The sequence below is a fragment of the Apodemus sylvaticus genome, chromosome 14 (genome assembly GCF_947179515.1).
Source record: "Apodemus sylvaticus chromosome 14, mApoSyl1.1, whole genome shotgun sequence".
In the NCBI taxonomy this organism is placed as follows: Eukaryota; Metazoa; Chordata; class Mammalia; order Rodentia; family Muridae; genus Apodemus; species Apodemus sylvaticus.
This window is the reverse complement of record NC_067485.1, coordinates 88,329,156-88,352,849: the sequence shown is the minus strand read 5'-3', so window position 1 is coordinate 88,352,849 and position 23,694 is coordinate 88,329,156. Positions and strand designations below refer to the sequence as shown.

The 23,694-nt window shown below is 42.9% G+C and overlaps 1 protein-coding gene across 1 annotated transcript in view; it reads left to right on the top strand.

The window, feature by feature from the left end:
• Positions 1–14,668: 14,668 nt before the first annotated feature.
• Chrm3 (cholinergic receptor muscarinic 3) overlaps positions 14,669–23,694 on the top strand; it is a 492,930-nt gene continuing 483,904 nt past the window's right edge. Inside the window, exon 1 of the mRNA XM_052157102.1 lies at positions 14,669–15,251. The gene's annotated coding sequence lies outside the window, so the exon portion shown is untranslated. The remainder of the gene's footprint in view (positions 15,252–23,694) is intronic.

Genomic DNA, 23,694 nt, shown 5'->3' with positions numbered 1-23,694 from the left:
CTCATTAATAATTCAATCACCAAAGACACAAAAGCCAGTGCTGTTTATTGATTTCATACCAGATTTCTCAGGGTGCCTAGTGTCCCTACCAACCCTCAACCTCCAGTATCTGTGCTCAGTGACCTCTGTGACTCTACAGCCTTCTAGTTTTTACCATATCTCTGTGGAAGTTCTCTGCTCTCCTCTAAGTATATCTTCTCCTCTGTTTCTGAAAGAGGATTTTTCCTGGGATTCTGCTGATACAACACTTCAGTTGAAACAGACTTACCTGTTATTTCCTATGGCATCCATGGATTAAAAGAATATTTCAGAGCATTCTTGACTCTCCTGGACTTGGCTATCACATGTATACCGAGAACCCATCTGTATGACAACTGCAGGATCCACTCTAACTCAAGAGTTCTGTTTCCAAACACTTGCTGTATCATTCCATAAACAAAACTGCTATCCTTTAATGCCTTGTAACAGCACACTCCTGTAAGCCTAGCACTTGGCTGTCACTACATAGGCCAGGAGGCCTGGCACACAGGACCCTCTGTCCTCCAACTTCCACACCCCAAGTGCTCAAAATACAGATATGTACTACCACTGGCTTTGTGTACATTGTTTTGCAGCCAGTGCTTAATTATTTGTTCATCAAAGTTCATCTTTTCTGTCCACCAGGTACCACCCCTGCACCCCCGCCATCACTGGACATTGACCATGGGAGGCAGCAAGCAGGGGAAAGTCAGAGGAGGGAAAGCAGGAAACCAGATCCTTAGCTCAAGTGTCCATCACAACCTGCCATGACTTGTCTCATTGCCTTCCATAACACGAGAGTTGCCTAGGTTGTAATTGGTGTCAATTCCCCACCATGCCTTACTTTTAAGACTAAAGCCACCTCTAGCAGGCAGCCAATCCCTCTCCATCTCCACTTTATACAATGGCTGCCTATTTCACTCTTTGGCTCCTCCCTCTGTGGCCCTCTATGAGCTATGAAAAGAGCTGCAAAGCTCTGGCAACCGAAACACAGCAAGTTCGGAAGCTCAGCATTGTCTACCTTGTTAGCTACAATCAGTACTGACTTTCTGTTGCAAGCACTCTGATCTAGACGTGCTTTAGCTTGCTGCATACAGCCCTTTACACTGCTGTGTTCTCAAGCCCAGGATCCTTCCCTGATCCTCTTTGCCTCTCATGGTCTTCCTTCTATCTTCCTCAGTACCATCTTATGTCTGATTAGAAAACAGAGTCAACAGAGCCTAGAAGCTCTCCTTTGTGCCTCATCACCTCAAACATCTCCCATTATGCCTGCTGGGTCCAGAAGCCATTTTCAGTACTCCTCAATATCCCAGTTTTCTGTGACTCACTTCCCTAATGATTAATCTGTATGACAATCATTTAATGTTAAACAGAAGGATTTGGATTCCTTCCGTTCTTGGAAATCAGTGTTGCTAGAGGTTCTGTGATAATTACTTTGCATCATTTCTTCCACACACATTCCTTGAGTCAAGTATCTGAAGTGACTTGAACAATTTAACCAGCTGTGAATGGGGATGCCGGGTATTTGAGAAATCCAGTGTATAATCACAAATGTAGCCAATCCCCTTCCCCTCGCCTGCTCACACTCCTCCCCCATTCCTAAACAGAAGTTCCGGATTGGTCTGTTCATCAGTGTGTCTAAGGATAAAGCCTGATACAGCTGACATCCACCAAACATTTGTCTAGTGAGTGAATGTGTTCAGATGCCTCCTCCAATTTCATTCCACTGTAACATTTACAGGCCACTGAAGGAAAAATAGAGACAAAAACAACTTTTCAGTAGGAGCAATTCTGAACATTCCTCTGCTCCAATTTGGACAGTTTCAGACCAAGAAATCAATACATTGAGTTAATTTTATTCTCCATTGACTCTAGTCACTCCTCATCCTAAAATGTGAGGAAAGAAATATGCCACTGGATGACATGAAGAAGAAATCTCCTGAGGAAGAAACATGTTCTGCTCACTGGAAGGGGAGTGGACCAGAAGGAGTTTGGAGCACAGTGGACAAGGCAAAGAGCTGGTTCTGTCCAAACTTTCAGAATGGGTCAGGAAAGTAAAGTGGTAGGGTGGGAAGAAAAGGAAGGGGGAAGGGAGAATTGAATGAAGAGAAGGGAGAGAGAGAAAGATGGAGGAAGGGAAGGGAGGGGAGGGGAGAGGGAGGAGGGGGAGAGGGAGGAAGGAGAGAGGGAGGGGGAGGGTGGAGGGGATGAGGAGAGAGAGAAGGAGGGAGAGGGAAAGAGAGAAAACTGTAGACAAGGACTCAATCTGATGTCTTTAGGGATAAGTTTCTCTTAGACAAAGCTTACAGGAAGTGAAAGAGAACTCAGTCTCTGTAAGAATGGTAAGAATGACTTTTCAGGCCAACTGTGCATACGAATCCTGAAGCAGTGTGCCTTAGCTAAGCGCAGGGAGTTCAGATAAGGACTGATTGCATGTGCTTGTGTACTGTGCTTTATCTTCAGCTTGAGGAAGTATAATTTTGGCACGCACTAAAAGAAGACAAAATCTGTGTGGCCATCCAGGCTTATTGAAAGGACATTTGTTACAAGGGAGGTCCATTGCTTTGCAGAAGGTGCAAATATGAGGGACAATCACACTAATATTGTTTGGAAAATGAAGTTGCTAGTGTCTCTGGAATCTAAGGGTATTTAAATACATATCGCCTTTTTGTACATTGATTTTCATTCTAATTTATTCATTACATTTACTGAGTGAGCAGAGATTGATGTTAGTTTTTGCCTCCATTACCTCCTCACATGAGTGCCCCACACACATGGGCACACACACATACATACCAAAATCTTGGTATGATCACACACACACACACACACACACACACACACATACATACGTGTGTGTAATTTTCCAGAATTGAGGCAAGAGTTGAGGCTGGACCTTAACTTCAACACTAGCCTGGGCAATATAGGAAAAGATTGTCTCAAAAAATAGCCATATTAGTTGCAAAAGTAAGGTAGAGGCATATGTGTTCCATCATAAATCCTAGAAACCCACAGTCACCTCAGGGGCATGCTGCTCTCCTTTGCTGCCTCGACATTATTAAGTTGCAATTTCTATCATGTGCTCCTCTTGTTCTACGGTGTCTGTTAGAGTTTCTGCTATGATATCTGTGCATGTAGGAAAAATAAACGTAAAAGCAAAACAACAGTAGAAAGGGAATGAGTGAGAGGAAGATATAGGGTTCCTTCTTCCCCTTCAATGGTCCTCTTATGTTATGTGTACATCAGCAGTGCTTCAGATGCCACGGGTAGTAAAGAAGGGTGATTTTCGATTGTTCAGAATAGAGTTTGGGGAGTAAATCTGTAGGTGAAGCGCCTGCCACACAGGCTGGAGCCCAATCCCCAGAACACATACAAAAAGGCCAGTTATGGTGATAATGGCCTATAATCCCAGTGCTTTAAAAACTGAGACGGGGGGATTCCTGGGACTTCTGATAAGTCAGCCTACTGCCACACATTTTTGCATGTGCACCTATACATACATGTATGTGCATACCTGAATGTATACACACACACAAATTAAACTCCTTCTACACTTTCTTTTTGTTGTTGGGATTAATGGGTCATGTATCTTGAAGTGCTGTCCCCTTATACATAGGAGACAGTATCAACCATGGTAATTTTATTTATTCTTTCTGCACATATATCCATGCCCCATCAACCTATTTATAAAATAGATTAGTCTGTATGCTGAGCGTGAACACACCACACATAGCTATTCAGTTTCACAGGAGTCTGACCTAAGAGTCTAGGATGAGCAGGTTTCAATAACTGTTTTTTTCCTTGTAAAGTGTATGAGCTTTTCACGCCCCAACTAAATATTACATACACATAAAATGCATGTATTCAAAATACATTATGTAATAATATAATGATATATCATTAATTATCATTATAATGTATAATATATCATAATAATATATCATTATATAATGATGCAATAATATCATTCTATAAGCACACATCTATAATCAAGCTAGGGTTAAAGCAAACAAGATTCTGATTTGCATAAAGCAGAAGGGAGCCATGAGCACAGTAACCACCAAGTATTGTTACAGCTCTTTTCAGTCTTTAATAAACACAACCCTCAATTTAAACTGCTTCGAACTTGTTGAATATATAATTTTTAATGATAACTCTAGGGTCTGAAGAGATGCATCAGATGATAAGAACAGTGGCTATTCTTGCAGAAGACCTTGATTCTATTCCCAGCACCCATGTGGTGGTTCACAACTAATCTGTAACTCTAGCTGTGTGAGATCTGAAACCTTCCTCTGGCCTCTGTAGATATCAGTCATGTACAAGACACACAGACATGCCTTCAGATAAAACACTAATAAATATAAATTAAATAATGAAAAAGTAAATGTAGCAATATTAGTAACTGTTATTACCTGAATAATTGTCTACTGCTGACAAATAAAAATTACAGCTATCTTAAAAAGTGACCCTGGCTTGGTGGCACCACATACCTGTGATATCAGCACTTGGGAGTTGGAAGCAGGATTATCAGGAGGTCACCTTTGGCTATGAAGCAAGTTTGAAGCCAGAATGAAATACAGGAAAGCCTGTCTGAGAGGGAAAGGGGGAGGGGAGGGAAGAGGGGAGGTAGAGACAGAGAGGGAGAGAGGGAGAGAGGAGGAGAGGAAGAGAGGGGGAGAGGGAGATTGGGGGAGAGATATGGGGGACAAAGGGACAGAGGGGCAAAGGAACAGAGGAAGAGAGGGAGACAGGGAGACAGGGAGAGAGGGAGACAGGGAGACAGGGAGCAGGGAGACAGGGAGACAGGGAGACAGGGAGACAGGGAGACAGGGAGACAGGGAGACAGGGAGACAGGGAGACAGGGAGACAGGGAGACAGGGAGACAGGGAGACAGGGAGACAGGGAGGATTCCAAGCACCAAACTGAAAGAAGAGAAACTCACACCTAGGCAATCTTGGCAAGATGAACACCTTTCCTCTGGGGACACTTTCACTTTATAGGTGAGAATGCCATCTTAGCATGATACACTTGATGCAAAGAAGTAAGGGCACTAGCTGATATATTTAATGACATGTAATTAACTCTTAATGATAACCACTAGTAATTCAACAGGGAAGCAAGAGTAATATAAATGGTGATGTATGGTTGTTTAATTAATTATAGGGTATGTTAACAAGGACATGGAATTTCCACCCCCTCTCTCTGTCCTGTGTCTGTGTGTGTACCCTCTGTATGTGTGTAAGTGTGTGTGTGTGTGTGTGTGTGTGTGTGCATGAGCGAGGGGTGGAATATGTGTGTACATGCACATGTGCAGAGGCTGGAAGTCATTCATCGGATGTTTTCCTTCCTTATTTTCTTTTAAATAAAAACTATTTTATTGTAAACTCACAAATAAAGATAGCACATGGTTAAATTAAGGCAGCAAATTAAACAAATATTGGCCCAGTCCCAAACTATGCATTTCAGTGAACTTCTTAATAGTTACAATGTCCATTCTGAAACCACGTAGCTTCACTTAGGGATTTATACTGTCAGTATCAGTTATGTTTCAATGAACTTATCCACCAGGAGAAAATAAAAAAAAATTACAATAGAATTGACACTAGAAAAACAATTAGCTTTCTATTCTCTTTTAAGACTTGGAACTTCTTCAACTTCATTAGTCATTAGGGAAATGCAAATCAAAACAACCCTGAGATTTCACCTTACACCAGTCAGAATGGCTAAGATTAAAAATTCAGGAGACAGCAGGTGTTGGCCAGGATGTGGAGAAAGAGGAACACTCCTCCACTGCTGGTGGGGTTGCAAATTGGTACAACCGCTCTGGAAATCAGTCTGGCGGTTCCTCCGAAAACTGGGCACCTCACTTCCAGAAGATCCTGCTATACCACTCCTGGGCATATACCCAGAGGATTCCCCACCATGTAATAAGGATACATGCTCTACTATGTTCATAGCAGCCCTATTTATAATTGCCAGATGCTGGAAAGAACCCAGGTATCCCTCAATAGAAGAGTGGATGCAAAAAAATGTGGTATATCTACACAATGGAGTACTATTCAGCCATTAGAAACAATGAATTCATGAAATTCTTAGGCAAATGGATGGAGCTAGAGAACATCATACTAAGTGAGGTAACCCAGACTCAAAAGGTGAATCATGGTATGCACTCACTAAAAAGTGGATATTAACCTAGAAAATTGGAATACCCAAAACATAATCCACACATCAAATGAGGTACAAGAAGAAAGGAGGAGTGGCCCCTTGTTCTGGAAAGACTCAGTGAAGCAGTATTTGGCAAAACCAGAACGGGGAAGTGGGAAGGGGTGGGTGGGAGGACAGGGGGAGAGAAGGAGGCTTATGGGACTTTCGTGGAGTGGGGGGCTAGAAAAGGGGAAATCATTTGAAATGTAAATAAAAAATACATCGAATAAAAAAAAGTGGAAAAAAAAGACTTGGGACTTCTTTTCGCTTATACTCAATCTGTAGGCTAAGATTTGTGTCTGAGGGAAAACACATTTGTGGCTGTTTCTCACCCTCCTCTCCCACTTTCCTTCTTGATTTCCTTCCTTCTTTCCTTTCTTCCAAGTTTGTCTAAGCTTGTTTATGATTAGGCTTTCAAAATCTAGCTATATTCCTGCATGTTTCATAATTTCATTTCCCCCTCTTGTTCTTTGAATAGGGTTTCTCCTGAAGCTGTAACTTGCCTTTGGCTCTGCTGGCTGCTCAGCAAGCCCCAGGAATTCACCTGTCTTTACTACCCGAGCCCTGCCATAGGAGATTTAATTTTTTTAAAATTTATTTCCTTATTTGTTTGTTTATTCATTCACTCACTCACTTATTTAGTGTGTGTATGTGTGTAAGGTTGCTTGCAGAAGCCAGACAATGTCACTGGACACCCTGGAGCTTGGATTCTATTGGTTGCTAGCTACACAACAGGAGTGCTTAGCACTGAACTCAAGTCTTCTAGAAACATGCCAAACACTCTTGACAGCTGTACCAACTCTCCAGCCCCTCATTCCTTTAACATGGGTTCTGGGGTCTAAACACAGATTCTCTTGCAAGAATATCTGGAATCCCAACAAACAAGCCATTTTCCCAGCCCCCAATTTCTCTATTTGGCTCTTGCTGTGTCTGTTTCATATGCCTGCCTGGCCCTGTGCTAAAGCAACCCCTTCCTAATTTTCTGGTATAGCAAGTGAGAGACTCTTGAGTTCAAATTACACTCAAATAATACAAGGTAAATGACACATGTGCTTTTCAAATGTTATTACAATAATTGATTTATAACAAAGATAATAAAAAGGCTTAACATTTATTTGGTTTCTTAAGAACAGCTGCCTTGTTGCTGGAATAACTTTATTTCTAAGGAGAAAGCCCCAGCCTGTGATATTTAAAATGCTGGGAAACTGAGTATGAAATCACCTACTTCTGTCTCATCATATCTTCATGTCTGTCACATTCAACAAAATGGCCATGGTTTCTCAGAGGTCTAATTTTCTCCTCAACAAGATGAATTACTGATGTCAGAGATTAAAATAAAAATACTTGCTGTGACACATGTGCAGGAGGGATGGATGCAAGGAAGAAAGGAAACAAGCAAGCAAGGACAGACAAAAGAATGGTAAATTTTTTCAAACTTAAATCATTCAGGACCTCCGAATCTTCAAAGGCAAGGGGGGCTATTTATTTATTTGTTTGTTTATACCACATAGTATTCCTTGAGCCCCAGACAGTACCTGTTTTTTAGAAATATCCAAGGAATACTTTAAAATTAGTGGATACATGAGCTGGAAAGAGAGAGAGAGAGAGAAAGCTCAGCACCTGAAGTGTTTGCTATGAGTCCATGAGGACCTGAGTTTAGATACTCAATACCCATATAAAACAACATTTGCTGTGCACACGCCCTTAATCCCGGTGATACTGGATGATGGAGACAGACTGCCATCCCAAGGACCTGCATGGCGAGCCAATGTCACCTAATAAGTTCCAAGGTGAGTTAGAGACTTGCCTCAAAAAGTAAGGTGAAGGAGAAAAATAACAAAACTCCAGACATTGTCCTCTGGCCAGACATACGTGCACGCGCACACACACACACACACACACACACACACCATAAAAATTTTTACAAAGAAAAGAAAATAAGTGAATGAGAAAAAGTTTGTAGAAAATAAATATATTACCATTATTTTGGTTTTGCTTCTCATACTAAAACTTATTTGGGTTATCTCACTCAGGGAAAAAAGTGCAGTCTGTTGAAGACAGGTATTTAAAGACACTAGCTAGAGGCTAGAAGGGAGGGTCTGTAGTTAAAAGCACTGTCTACTTTTAGAGGGCCTGGGTTTGATTAGCATTACTTACATGATGGCCCACAACCATCTATAACTCTAATTCAGCACAACACTGTTCACTTAGATAAACACATGCAGCAAAGTGCACTGTACATGATCATCAACTCACTAGGTGGGACGTAATGAGAAATGCATGAACTCTAGACCAGTGTGAGAATGTCTTGAAATATTCAGCATTGCATGGTAGGACTTTCACACAGCCATTTATTCATAATTCATTGTGTTTATAGTGAGACTGAGCTCCATTTAATGTTAAACTGGTAAGGCCCTTCCTCATTTATATTCCTCTCTCTCTCTCTCTCTCTCTCTCTCACACACACACACACACACACACACTGCCTCTCCCTCCCTCCCTCCATCCCTTCTTGATTCATAGCCAAGGACAACCTTGAATTTTTCCTCTGCCTTACTTCCTAAATGCACCACCATACACAATTTGTGGAGTACTAGGAATGGAACCAGGACTTTGTCCATTCTAGGAAAGCTCTCTACCAAGTAAGCTACATTCCCCAGCCCATAGCATCTCCATTTGTCCTTTCAATGGTCATTTATGTTTAATGTGATTAATAATGCAGCTGGGTTTTAAGTTAAGATCTAATTATTGTTTCCTGTTTCCTCCCATTTAATCCTGTAAAGGGGGATTAAACTCAAGATCTCACACATACTAGGCAAGCTTTCTCGCCAATATTAAGACAGGGTCACACTAAGTAACCCAGCTAGGTCAAGAACTCACTCTGTAGCTCATGTTGATTTGAATCTGTAATAATTCTACTGGGGCTTGCAGTGCAGCTGGGATTACTGGCTTGTATTCCTGGGCCTGGTCTCATTTCCTCTTTGTGCATGGATTTCCTCATTTTTGCCTTCTTTGGTCAAGCATAGTTTAGAGTTCTATCATCATTTTTCTCTTGAATTTTATTGTACCTTTCTGTATCATTTTCCCACTAGTAATATAAACAAAAAACAACAGCTATGTTCTGCATGTCTGAAAATACCTCAAATACAAGGGTCTCACATTTACACTTTTCCACCATGTGACACTGTTGCTCTACATTCAAATTCATAGTCATATGAGTTCCTTGTGTGTGGAGACCCCAGGCTCCATCTTCTCAGCTGTCTTCCTCTATGACTCTACATTCTTTTGAGATGAAGTCTTTTGCTGAACCATAAGCTCACCTAGACTGCTGGCCAGGAAACTCTCAAGGTCTGTTTTTCTACCTTTTCATCTCTATCACTGAGTTCATGGGTGTGAGTCACTTTTAAATGCATGCTGTGGGTTAAACTTCACACTTTGGCCACAAGCACTGTGCTGATTGAACCATATTCTCAGCTCCAAGAAATCCCCTTTAATACTCTTATATTTAGTTCCTCTGGAACCGTACCTGTTGGTTTACACTTCCATGGTTCAAACTCAATTATTCTCTACAGCTTTGAGGAAAGTCCTTCACTAGATTTTGTTGGTAGCTATCAGCTGACACCAAATTTTAGATTATCTCCAATGGTTATTGGATTCTAGTTTGACAGTTGTTGTATGTCTGTTTGATTCAAGACTCAAATACACCAGTCTTTTTCTGCCTGCTAGGACTTTTCTGTTGAAGTCATTGTTCATGTTCTTTAGATATGATGTTTCTTTTACTTCTGGCTATCTTAAAAATCTTTCTCAACTTTGGTTTTTAGCAACTGAGTTCTCAAGGATCCAGAAATGATTTTCTTTCATTAAGGTCCACTGATCTTGAATTTTTTTGGTTGGTATCTTCCATCAGATATGCAAAGTTCCTAGCCATTACTTCATAAAATATTACATCTGGTCCTTTCAATCTGAACACTCTATGCTCTCTGGATGTTGTGAGTTGAAACTTATTTGAAACTATTAGTCTTATCTCCTACCTTACCAGAGTACCAGTTCAATAAAATTTCATCTTTCTTTTTTTTTTTTTCACTGTGGCAGAGGTACTCCCAGGATCATGGGCATTCTAGGTAAGTGTTCCTCCACTGATCTATATTACCAACCCTCCATTCTTTCATTATTATATTCCAATATATGATGGAATGTTCTCACTTTGATTTTCTCTACTTTCAGGACTGTTGAGGTAACTATCAATTAATTTTTTTCAAATGGACTTGTGTACTGGTTCTAGAAATGTTAATCATTCTTTTCCTTCATTTTTTACTAACTTTGTGCCATCAATGATCTTTCTTGCATCTTCACATGACTGATAAAATATTTGCTAAGATTTATTTTTATTTACATGTATGTGTGTGTGTGTGTGTGTGTGTGTGTGTGTGTGTACACAGGTGTGTGGGTGCCTATGAAGACCAGAAGAGGGCATCAGATCGCCTGGAGCTGGAGTTAACAAGCACTAGGGAGAGTTGAACAATGTAGGCGATGGAAACCAAGGTTGTGGCCTCTGGAAGAGAAGAAAGTGCTCCTAACCACCGAGCCATCTCTCCAGCCCTGGTCTGGTGCTGCAGGCTGCAGTTGTAGAGATTCTAGCTTAAAGTTTCTTTTTCCAATGAGTTTTCAGAGCTATGTTCTAACCAGTAGAATTATCAATGACCACAGTTATCTTCCAAAGACCCCTCAGTCCAACTCTCTTTATCCCTATCTATTTCACATGTCTTTATAACCAACATCCACACATCTAAGGAGTTGCTTTTACCCAGGAATTTTCAAGCAGATGTCTAAGTTGCTCACCAAAGTCTTTCCTTTCTGGATGGACCTACATTCAAATATTTTCTTGAAATGCATGCTCTAAAGAGACTCCACACAGCCTCTCGGCCCCTCCCTACACTCCATCTACCCTCTGGAAATACAGGCCTCATAGCAGCTTGTTGTATATAGCAGGAAAATTGCATCATTCATATATGGCACACAAGTACTCCTCCATTCTTAAATCTTCTCCAGATTACATGCAGTACTAACCACAGCGGAAATGCTATATAAGTAGTTGTTATACTCTACAGTGCAAGAAATAATAATAAGACAAAAACAAGTATATGATCCGAGCAATAAAACTGTTTTTTCCTTGGAGTCTCATATGTATCTTAGGCTGGCCTCCTCCTCCCTGTGTAGATGAGGATGGGTTTGAACACCTGATCCTACCAGCTCCCTCTCCCCAATGTGGTTATGGATATGGCCTGACATGGTCTCTGTGGTACTTGGAATCAAACTTAGGACTTCATGCATGCTTACCAGGTACTCTGCCAACTAAAGTTGCATCTCTAGCCCAGATGAACTTAAAACAAAAGCTTGCAATATGTGGTTCAAACATTTGTTTTGGAACTTGGAAGAGCACGTGAATACAACAATCATCTTACCCTTTGAAAGATATGGAAACAAGATTCTGCGATAGGATTACTGCTTCCCACCTCAGTACCCAACATACAACTCACCTGAGAGCAGCCACGGGCCTCATTAGAAATTTTCTTTTGATTTGAATTCCCTCTAAGAGCAATATTTAGTTGTGTCCCTCCGAAGGACTGTTCTACCTAGAAAAGACAGATGTGAAAGTGTTACACTAACCATTCTCTATTCCTTTACAAATTTTTCATATCACATATCTTCTGCTTTCCTTCTTGCTCTAAATAAAACCAAAAGTAATGTTGCTTCTTGTGATGCTGTGATGTTGCCTCTTGTGATGCTGTGATGTTGCTTCTTGTGATGCTGTGATGTTGCCTCTTGTGATGCTGTGATGTTGCTTCTTGTGATGCTGTGATGTTGCTTCTTGTGATGCTGTGAGGCTGTTTCCTGTTGTGCACACCTGTCCCTCCCTCTCTCACTCCCCTGACCTCCTGCCTCAGCCTGACCTCTCCCCTCCCCTCTCTTCTCCCTCCTTTCTTCCTTCCTTCTTTCCATTCCCCCTTGTCCCTTCTCTCCAAAGACACCATTGCATTGTTCCATTCTTATTTGTTTATTTAGAGATGGTCTGTCTGTGTAGCCCAGGCTAGATTTGAACTCATGACCCAGCCTGCCACAGACTGCCAAATCCTAGGATTACAGACATTTGCTTTTATAAGAATGTTTTTATCTGCGTTTAGGAAAAGTCACGTAACGCAGTGGTGGCAGCCTCCTTAGAATCTAGTACTTTGGATTTTTTTTTTTTTTTTTGGTTTTTGTTTTTTTTTTTCCCTTTCCTTTTTTTTTTATTATTATTTTCTATATTCTTTGTTTCCATTCCAAATGATTTCCCCTTACATTGTTCCCTCCTCCCCATAAGTCCCATAAGCCCTCTTCCCTCCACCCATTCCCCAATCAGCCCTCCCACTTCTCTGCCCTGGTAATTTCCTACAATGCTGCATCAAGCCTTTCCAGGACCAGGGCCTTCTCCTTCCTTCTTCTTGGGAATGATTTGATATGTGAGTTGTGTCTTGGGTAATCAGAGCTTCTGGGCTAATATCCACTTATCAGTGACTGCATTCCACATGTATTCTTTTGTGAATGAGTTACCTGACTTAGGATGATATTTTCCAGTTCTAACCATTTGCCTGAAGCCAAAGGATATACCTTTTTCTCAGTACCTCATGGTGCCTTCTCCAAAATCGATCATATAATTGGTCACAAGACAGACCTTAACAAATATAAGATCGAACTAATCCCATGCCTCCTATCAGATCACTATGGAGTAAGAGTGGTCTTCACTAGCAACAAAAACAACAGAAAGCGCACATACACATGGAAACTGAACAATACTCTACTCAATGATACCTTGGTCAAGGAAGAAATAAAGAAAGAAATCAAAGACTTTTTAGAATTTGGATTCTAAAATGAAGGCACAGCATACCCAAATTTATGAGACACAATGAAAGCAGTGCTAAGAAGAAAACTCATAGCCCTGAGTGCCTCCAAAAAGAAACTGGAGAGAGCATATACTAGCAGCTTAATGGCACACCTGAAATCCATGGAACAAAAAGAAGCCAATTCACCCAGGAGGAGTAGAAGACAGGAAATCATCAAACTCAGGGCTGAAATCAATCAAGTAGAAACAAAGAGAACCATACAAAGAATCGACAAAAGCAGGAGCTGGTTCTTTGAGAAAATCAACAAGATAGATAAACCCTTAGCCAGATTAATCTAGTACTTTGTTATAGCTCTCTGCTTTGTCCTTATTTAGTTAGGTGACATTAGTCTACAGTAAGCAATCCCCTTTCCTTCCAGCTTCACATTCCTCAGGAGTTGTATATGAATTTAAAAACCTGGCTAGGCTGACTAGGTGGCTTGCCAGAAATCCCACCACATGACATGAGGGGAGAAGAAAGATCAAGATGGCCTTCAAGGCAGACCAGGGAAAAAGAGGGCTAGAGAAGCAAAGAAATGGAAGAAAAGAAGGAGAGAGGGAGAGAGAGAGGGAAGGAGGGTGGGAAGGGACAGGGATAGAGAGAAAGAAAAGGAGGAAGGAAAAGGGAAGGAGGGAGGGAGGGAGGGAGGGAGAGGAAGAAGGGGGAGGGGGAGAGGAAGAGGAAATCGGAGGTGGGAGGGAGTGGATTCGGAGGAGGAGGAGCAGGAGGAGGAGGAGGAGGAGGAGGAGGAGGGGAGAGAGAGAGAGAGAGAGAGAGAGAGAGAGAGAGAGAGAGAGAGAGAGAGAGAGAGAGAGAGAGAGAGAGAGAGAGAAACCTGTCTAGGGAGACTATGGTTTAATTTTCCTGACTGAAAAAAAAAGTGTGCGCACACGCATGCAGCCTCTTCTGTTTCACTGGTGCTTCTCTAATTTCTCCTAAAGTGTAAACTTTTGGGAAGCAAAGCTGCGGTGTCCTCTGCTGCTTTGCTCTGCATAAACAAGCTATCTCAAATCATACATGCACCATACTGTCCCCTGGAGAAAAGTTGCCAGCCAGGTCGTTTATTTACTAGAACTGAGGTTCGCTCATCCATAAGTTGAGCCCAAGAAATCGCATTCTTCATACCCTTCTAAGCAATTGAAGGAAACCCACTTCAGACTTGAAATGGAACACGAAACTAATCAACATCAACCCTTGAAATACTGGGCGCAAATAGGGAACACATGAGGCCACACTAGGTAGTGGATACTCCTCGCCCAGGTTCTGTGCCTGGCCTCTAGCGATCCTAGAAATGTACCCCGGATCTCCCTGGGCCTCTTTCCCTCGCCCCTGCCAGGCAGAGAACGCATCCAAGCCCGCACGAGGGGAGCAGCGAGGAGCCTGCAGGGCCACTGGGCATGCTCAGAAACAGAGCAGGTTTAGGGCTCTAGCAGGCAGCTCGTGCGTTACACTGAAAGAAGGAGGAGAAGGAATGGGAGGAGGAGGAAGGGGAGGAGGACGGGGGCAGCAGTAGCCGCGATCGCCACCACCAGGCAGAGGAAGAGTTCATGGGGAGGGACAGCTCTCCTCCCACTTGGAGCTCCTTCTGCCTGCTTTTGGAGAAAAGAATAAAAAATATAGAAAGAGAGGGAGAGAAAAGGGATGAGAAGTGAGAGAGCAGGAGGATAAAAAGAAAATTAAGGCGAGATCAGAGAGGTTTGGGGTGAACAGGGGCGCGCAGGACGCGGGGGCGGACTAGCCGAGCCCCAGTGCAGTCGCCCGGGCAGGTGCCACGGCTGCTGCCCGGAGGCGGCATGTGACGCGCGACCGCAGCTGCCCGCGGGCGGAGCGCGCTCGGACCCGGGAGCGCAACCGCGGGCCAAGTCGGCTGCAGCCGGGAGCCCCGCGCTCGCGACCCGCCGAGAAGAGTCCGCAGCTGCGTTTGCACCCAGAAGCCGGGCGATGCAGACAAGGGCGGCTCCGGGACACGAGCGAAGCTGAGGACAGTCGCTGTCTCGGAACTCCCTGCTGCGGGAGACCGAGGTTCGGTAGAGCGAACCGGACGGTCCGGGAGATTCGGGGAGGCGCGGAGGACTCGAGTGGGACAGCCACCTGGAGCACGGCTGCCAGGTAAGGACATGCGCTGCTTGCCACCGCGCCGGGCAGAGCGGCTGGCGGCGCCTCTGACCCGGTTTCTTGCCTTATCTGGTGGTGAAATAAGGAGAAAAGTTTTCCGCCTTCGTAGGAAATGTGTTTGCTGGTGGAGTTTAAAGGAAGGACTGAGGAGGGATGAAGGGAGGTGATTTTGTTGATCTAGGGGAACGGGAACTAGAGATCTGTCTGATGAGGAGTTGGAGCGCAGGGACTAAGGGTGGAGAATGTGGAGACCAGGACAGGCGATCAGTGGCCAAGAAAGCCCCTGGTCGGCTCACCCAGCTTCCTTGGACTTTTTTCTCTCTCCTAGCCAGAGCTGTGTGTCTGTGCTACTGTGTGCCTGCCTTTCAATACGTTGTTTTTTGTTTTTTGTTTTTTTTTTAAAGTAGGGCTAAGTCAGATCCCTGCCAACTGCGCAGCGAAGGGCGACTGTTGGGGTCACTTTTCTAGAGGGAAAAAGCGGTTTTTATTCCACTCATGGTGACCTGGGAGAGGGTACTGAGCCAGGGCGCGAGTCTACTGTGGCTCAGCCGCCGGTGCTAAACTACATGGGATCTCTTCTCGGGAGTCCTCCTGCTCCTGGCACAAGCTCGTTTCTGTGCTCAGCTTGTTTCTACAGGATGGTTTTTAAACCGCTGAGGTCAGGGGGGATGTTTGACCCAAGGAGCTAGAATTCACTTATTCACTCCACACTTTTGAGTATTGGAATTGTGGCGCTGCCTTGCCTGCTGGGGAGCCTGTGAGATTCTCCTTGCATGCAGGGTGGGAGTAAGGGAAAAAACACATTGGAGACTCTCATCCATATGGATGTATTTCAAAAACGCAGACCTTGCTTTGTGGGTGAGTGTTTTGAACCTGTCCGAAGTCTGTAAGCATATATGCCTCCGTCTACCCACCCAGCTCCACTGATGTTCTTGGCAGGGTTTTGAAAGGGTGGCAGACTGCTGTTAGGGAGACTGACCACTTCGCTGTGAGCTTTCAACAGATCATTCCTTTCTCTCTTGGCCTCTGAGATTCAACAAGATAGAAAATGTACCACACACACACACACACACACACACACACACACACACTGCACTTTGCCCCCACCCCCACCCTTTTTTTGGATTACTATTTGAAAACAGAACATATTCTTAAAGCCTGCTTAATAATTATGAAGTCCAGAGGGTTTCATATTGGGAAAGATTCATTCTGCAGGAACGGTTCAACATGGTTTCCTGTGTTTAAAACAATGCTAGTGGATTTGCTGGAGAGATCTCACAGGGAGATATACCTTTCAAAGAGGAGAAGGGGGATCCTGGGGGAAAAGCCGTATGCATGGACGTAGGGTTGCAGTGAGTGAATGTTAAAAAGGAATGAGGTCTTTCTGTTTCCAATGCTGTGCAGCTGACGGCTCCCTGCTGCGCCAGGAGCTGGGGCCAGGGAGTATACACTTGCAGGGATCATACCTCGTCCATGTGTGTTCACATAGGCCAGAGCAGTGGAGTGTGAACCCCACATCTACCACTGGATAACTCTGTCTTTAGAGCACATTTGTGTGGCTTGTCTCAATTAGCTTAAACACGCAGTTACCTGCTGTGAAGCTAGAAGGCTTGTCATGTCGGAAGTTCCATGAGACCACATAACTTTTATGTGCATTACTCAGATAAAATTAGTGGCTGCAGATCTGAAATGGACTGTACCCTGCACTGGGAGTGGGTGATTTGGGGTAGAATTAAACAGGAAAGTAAGATTGATCTAAGACTTTAAAACAAACAATAGTAGATAGTGATTTAAATGGACTTAATAGTTTAATAGCAAAATAAGATAAAAGGCAAGACCTTTTGAAAAACCTTTGAACATAAATCTTTGGTCATAGAAAATTATTGTTAGGCAAGTGTGTAATTTGAAGACATAGATTGTGTGGAATTGTGTGGGATTTAGATAAAGACCAGATATTAAGATAAGAGTAGTTTTGTCTTAAACCTACTTACTCTGAATCTTATGTAAGAAGCTTTAGGGAGATCTGAAGGAGTCACTACACCACTTTTTCCTGACAGAGGGTTACAAACCTTACTTCAAAAGTATTTGTTTCTGAAGACTGCCGAAGCAAGGATAAGATAAATGCACCTTAAAACTGTATCTTTTCAATTTTCTTTATTAAAAAAATGGCTTAACTTTTACACAAGAGAAAAAATGTTATTTTAAACTAGAATATATGAGAATATAAGCTCATTTTAATTGTACTTGAATTTTTGACAGCAGGTAACCTGTTGAATGTGGGTTGTGTGGAGGGGTAATGCACACAGCTAAGATCTCTTGGATTCATTTCAGTAAACTGAATAGAAACCTGAAGGTTATGATTCTAAGCTTTCTGAAGTGGTAACTTTAGGGTTTTTTTCTTTTTTTAAGACTAAAATACCCCGTTCCTTGAGCCAACATAGTGTCCCTGCCTGATAATGATGATGGCCTTGGCAGGCCCAGTTGCTTACACCTAAGTGGCCTGGACATCGTCACTGTAACTGGGAAGGGACTGGGTCTGGTTTGCGGTGTGGGACATTTACATGCAGAGCAGCGTGGTGACCCTTTACACCAGAGATGAATGAGGGGCTCTGCAGAGATAGGGACCCCACGCCCCTTCATGCGTGAAACCTAATTTTATATCATGGTATGTTATGACTAATACCATTACATTCTCAGCGTGGTTTTGAAGAATGACTAATTGGAAATATTTTCTTTTACACAGTATGCTTATGAATTGAAAATATATCTTCCTTACAGAGAAATATTTTAAAAGGCATATATGCTTCCAACAAAAGAATTAATCAAACTCCTTTACTATTTTTATATTTTAAATGAATCAGCATATACAAATATGACTGTTGCTTAGTTGTTAAGAGCAGTGTATACATGGTTTCCCAAAATGTGGTATTTAAGAAATGCAACACCAGTTCTCTCTCTCTCTCTCTCTCTCTCTCTCTCTCTCTCTCTCTCTCTCTCTCTGTGTGTGTGTGTGTGTGTATGTGTGTGTGTGTGTGTGTGTTTAGAAGGCTCTGTGAGTCTAGTGGAAATTCTGTTCTGGTTCTTACCCCTTGGGTTGGACTTTCAAATTCAAATGAAAATCTTGGCTTCATGACAAGATCATCTAATGAATTTAACACAAGGCAAAGCCAGTCAAGGTGAAAGTTAGATTCAAGTGTCTGACAGATTCTGCTCTATGTTAACGAAGCTGCCTGGGCCTTGGATGCAGTACAAAGCTTACTCCTGATCCCAGACCATTCAGTGTTCAATGTAACGCCCTCTGTGCACTCCTTACAGACACCCTGGAAGGGCCAAAGTTGTCCCTTTTAGGGACTTAGCTTGCTTTCTTTCTGAGTGCCTTACACTGCTGCACTCCTGGTTGATGGAAACCTACGCTGGATTTTCCACTGGAGGCTGTTAAAAGCATGGAGTCACACAGGCCCTGCATGAAGACGGCATGCCTTCCCAAGCTTTAGCTCTGCCCAGTGATCTTGTTCACCCATCTACAGCTCAAGGTGGGCACACGGATAGAAGCCATGCAAAAGAATATTTTTGTTTTGTACATACATGTTCATGTATGTGTGGGTGCATGTGTGCTTTAGGATCAGTAAATCCTTTGCACATGTTTGCAACAGTCAGAAATCATCCACTTTCTCTGCTATTCTCTACCTTATTTTTTGTTTGTTTGTTTGTTGTTTATGCTTTGTTTTGTTGAAACGGGGTTTCTTACTGGTCCCGGACTTACCAGGTCACCAAGTAGATTATGCTAAATGTCCACCAAACCCCAGAGATCCAATTACCTCACCGTCTCTGACTGAGATCACAGTTCACGGTGTGCACCACCAAACCTGGCTTAAAAAAAGAAAAAGGTCCTGGGGAATCAACTCCAAACCTTCTTGCTTGTAAGACAAGTACTTCCCTAGCCCCAGAAGTATCTTTTGATGAAACTCAAAGGCACTCTCCAGTGGCGTACAGTCAGATCCCATGTCCCCTCAGTGAAGCTTCATTATGGGTGACGGCTAGCTCAACCTTCAGCCCCTGCGTGCCTGTGGTCCAGGAGTTCTGGCAGTGTGTACGCTCTTTGGCCTCTGGCAGGCTCTTCCCTGCCATTTGGCAATTTAAATTCTTCCACCTGTTAGAGCTTCCTGTCGCTACTCTCCTGAGGCCACGGGACTCTGGCACACAGACATCTTCTTAGCCCTTCTCTGTAGAGACGCCAGCTTCAGTCCACCATGCTGACATGGACAGGGCACACACCGGCCAGGGTGACAACCTTACAGTAAATGCTGAGCTGTCGTCTTCTCCACTAATGTGCCAGTTCACCCCAAGCCACCCAAAAAAGTGAAAGCTTGTAATAAACCTACTATACAGTCAGACAGGAAGAAGCCAACAGATGCACCGTGGACTCTGAGTGCCTGCTGTTCTCTTGTGCTCTGCACATGACTCCAGGACCTAGACAACTTTACTCATTCTTACTCAGTCACACTACAGAAGGATCGATCGATCAACCGATCGATCGATCTCACCTGAGTTCCATTGGCTTGTCCTAATCCTTGTGGGCTTCAGCAGTTCCTTGGGGTCCCTAACCCTGAGTTTTTATCTTGCTACTGTCTCATAGGACTAGACTTCTTTCCTGTTTTCAGTTCACTTTTCGCCTTAATGTTTTGTCTGGAATAACTTTTAGTGATGACCTTGACAGGAAGCCTTGCTCTTGCCGAGGCTTCTCTCCCGGATCAAGACTCCATTCCATTATTTTCTGTCTCTGATTCTGCTCCAGGGTGGACGAAGCCCTGGCCCTAAGGCGCAGTCACCATCCTAACAGTGTATCAGCCACTTTTGCCTAGAGATTTGTGTTGCCAAGTTCACCTAACAAATAAAATCTCCTTGTCTGTCATTGTTGGCAGGATCAAATCTCAACCCTCCACACCCCTTCTGGCCACTGTAATTTGAGTGGCTGACTATCCACTCCGGAATTAACCCTCCGTTAGGTCATTTGTTCTAGCCCAGTCTTAACATGTTTCCTGTCCCCACTGTTCCTTTGAAATCTGGCACACCATCTGAGCCAAGACAGATTTTACCTTTAGTCACCTCTGACACAGGAAGTGACAACAGCACAGGCTGCCTGACTTAGGCCAGATATCTTCCAACCACCGGGCTGCAGATACAAGCATTCAGATGTGCTCTACTTACAGACATAAAATGTTCTGGTGATTTCCTACTGAACCTGGTCCTTTGTCATAAGAAGAAAAGGTTGTGGGTTTGGATGGACTATCACGCTGACATGTACTCAGATGGCAGAAACCTGGCTGCACTGCTCCTGGATGCATTCACCTGCAGCGGGATGAAGTCTGCAGCAAGCCCAGGCTTACCTCCAAAGAGGTCATGCAGTGGTGCCTCTCAGGGTGACTACTTGTCATTCCAACTAGGTATGGGTTCCTGGGTTCAAATCAGTAGCAAATGTTAAGTCAGTGTGTGCATGCATATATGTGCCTGTCCATTAGGGAAGTGTTGAGTGCAGTCACTTTCCATGTGCTGAGTAGAGAGAAACACTACTCATAGTATATGGGCATCCCCCAAACAGTGGCATTAGGAAAAATGCTGCTTCTCATCAATGACATTCTGTCCTCTCTGTCTCATGTGAGTGACATGCTTACAGTCTGTGATGGGGCATAGGGATGGTGTGGAATCTCTTTATTTGGAGTTCTTTTTTTATCTCCCTGTTTGTATGTTCTTCTCATCACACAAAACAACCAACCCTCTATAGGTTTCCCTTAATGCAGTTGTTACTCCACTTTCCTTGTTAGAAATTATTATTGATCAGTTAATTTATTGAATTATCAGAAGCAGGAAAACCTCTTTCTAAGTAACTGCAAGTCATTTCTCTCTCCTCTGAATTCTTGTGGAACTTCCTGTCTTTGGTATTACATTTGACATTCAAGGACAACTCAGGAAAATTCATGTTGATTTTCCTCAGAGTTGATTGTATGAAGAGTATATAAATAAATATGAGTTTGAGTAAAATGAACAAATTACCTACCGACCAGTTGTCAATATCTGTTATTTGACTGTCATCTGCTTAAAAGTGATATCTGTTTATTACCTGTCATTAAAATTTAGCTTCTGTATATCATTGCTTCTTATTGGTTGGTATATCCAGCAGGGCTCCAGGAATGGACCTGATTACTGAGACAAGGGGATAAAGAAAAGACGAGCTGTCACCTAGACAGGAAAATGGGGTCAGGTGGTCTGGATTCTCTGATGGGTAAACTTAGCACCCCAAAAGTTTGTGTTTACTATATAGAATCAAACAAGAAGGCAATATTATTGGTTTCAGAAGAATAGGGAGACAGAGTTATTGTATACAGACGAACAAGGAGGCAGGGTTTGTGGTAATCAGCCAGATCAAGGGAACAGGTTTAGTTAATCTCAGTAGAATCAGTCTCTGTAGGGAAAAAAACCTTCAGGCCCTAAGAATCTGCAGAAGACAGCTATCATGGACACTCTCTGTACACAATGTCAACATTCACACCAGACCAGTAAGGTAAGGCTTTGCCTTTTTCCCATGGGTCTAAGGCTAAAGAGTCCTTGACACTGTGCCCAAGTCAACAGTACACACTCTCTTAGTTCTTGGCCCACTTAAGGCTTTTGCCTCCCACAGTTGTTATCTATCATTAGTCTACCATCTACCATTGACATCTATTTATATACACATATATTATTTCTCTATAAAACATTTTCTATCACGATTTTTCATCAATGTCTTATCACCTGTCTGATCTGTGGGTGTGTGCATATAATCTACCACCTATCTTTTGTCTACTTATCATCTGTGTTTACATTCCCTCCATCAGACATTGATATCTGTACTTGGCATCTCCATCTATGCTTATCAGATATGCACATAGAATGTTACCTCTATGGGAACTCTCATGGCATTGCTTCTGTTGTACCAGGCAACATAGTTACCCTACTTTGAAAACACAATTAGGGCAACTCTAAGATCATATGATCACAATGAAGTGAGAGCTCATCATCCCTCTCAGAGGTGGAAGATGATATGAACTATTATACTTCAAGCTTAAAACAAGAGTCTATTCTCTTAACTTCTGGAGGCAAGTTGTCTGAAATCAAGGTATTGGGGGAGGGGTGAACATAATTCCACCTAAATTTCTAGAAAGGGGACACCATCTGAATCTAACTTTTGAGCCCCTAGCTCTCTCCAAACTGCTTGCATCACTTCCTCCTCCACATATGTGTCTCCTGTTCCATGGCCTTTCTTATATATGTGGTTGCATTCCCAGTTTACCCAGAAAGCCCAGAGAAGCACTTTCTTCAAAGATTTTTATCTTAAGCAAGTCATCTACCATATAAGGGATCACAGCTTCTAAGCATTACAAGATGGACACTTTTATTGAGGGCCATCATTCAGAACATGAGAAATATCACCAGTGAGCACTCTCTTAGTTGCTTCTCTCTGTCACTGCAATACAATAACATGGTAAAAGCAATTTCAGTTGGAAAAGGCATGGCTTATGGTCCCATGGCACAGAAGTCGAGGAGGCGGGAGCATGCAGGAGCTGACATTGCATCTACAGTCAGAAAGCAGAGAACAATGAATACTTAGGCTATTGCTTTCTCCTTTTTATGCAGTCTTGGACCTCTGCCCATGAAATGGTGCCATCAGCACTGGGTGGGTCTTTCCATCTCAATTAATCTAATCTAGATAATCCTTCACAGGTTGCTTGAAGGCTAACATAGTTTACATAATCCTTCATGAGCATACCCTGAGTATTCCTTCATACAGGATTCTAGATTCCATCCATTGGATTCTATCTATTCTAGCTTCTATCCATTCCATTGATAGTGAAGATTAACTACTACAAGTGCCTTCTATATGATCCTATAGGCAGTCATCTCACAGAGAAGACAGAGCAATGAGTGCCAGAATCAGACAATATTCATACCTCCCTACATTTCACCATCTCTTGACACAAAATCCCTGACTTGTGGTTTTCATCTTTACAATAATCATAGAAAGTGCCTATACTCCCTCAGTCAGTTCTGTTGGCCTCATAGCAACATCTTTAAACTCCTTTCATTGTCAGGACATTCCATCTCCTAGTCTCTTCTACCCTGGTTCTTCAACGCCTCAGTTTCCATCAGGTGCTTTATCAATGTAATCCATGTTTGTCATTTCCAAAACCTATTCAGCATGAATCACTCTCTTTCTCCTCAAACTGATTTAGCTTCATAAGTGAGGACTATCATGACTTACTCCCTCAGGGACCTCTGTTTCCTCTTCCTCCTACTTCTCTCCTTGGGCTTCCCATTTCTATGAACAGCATGATTATCCTACATTTCTACATCATCTTGATTTATGCCCTCCCACATTGTGCCAGATACCGGATCTGAATATTCA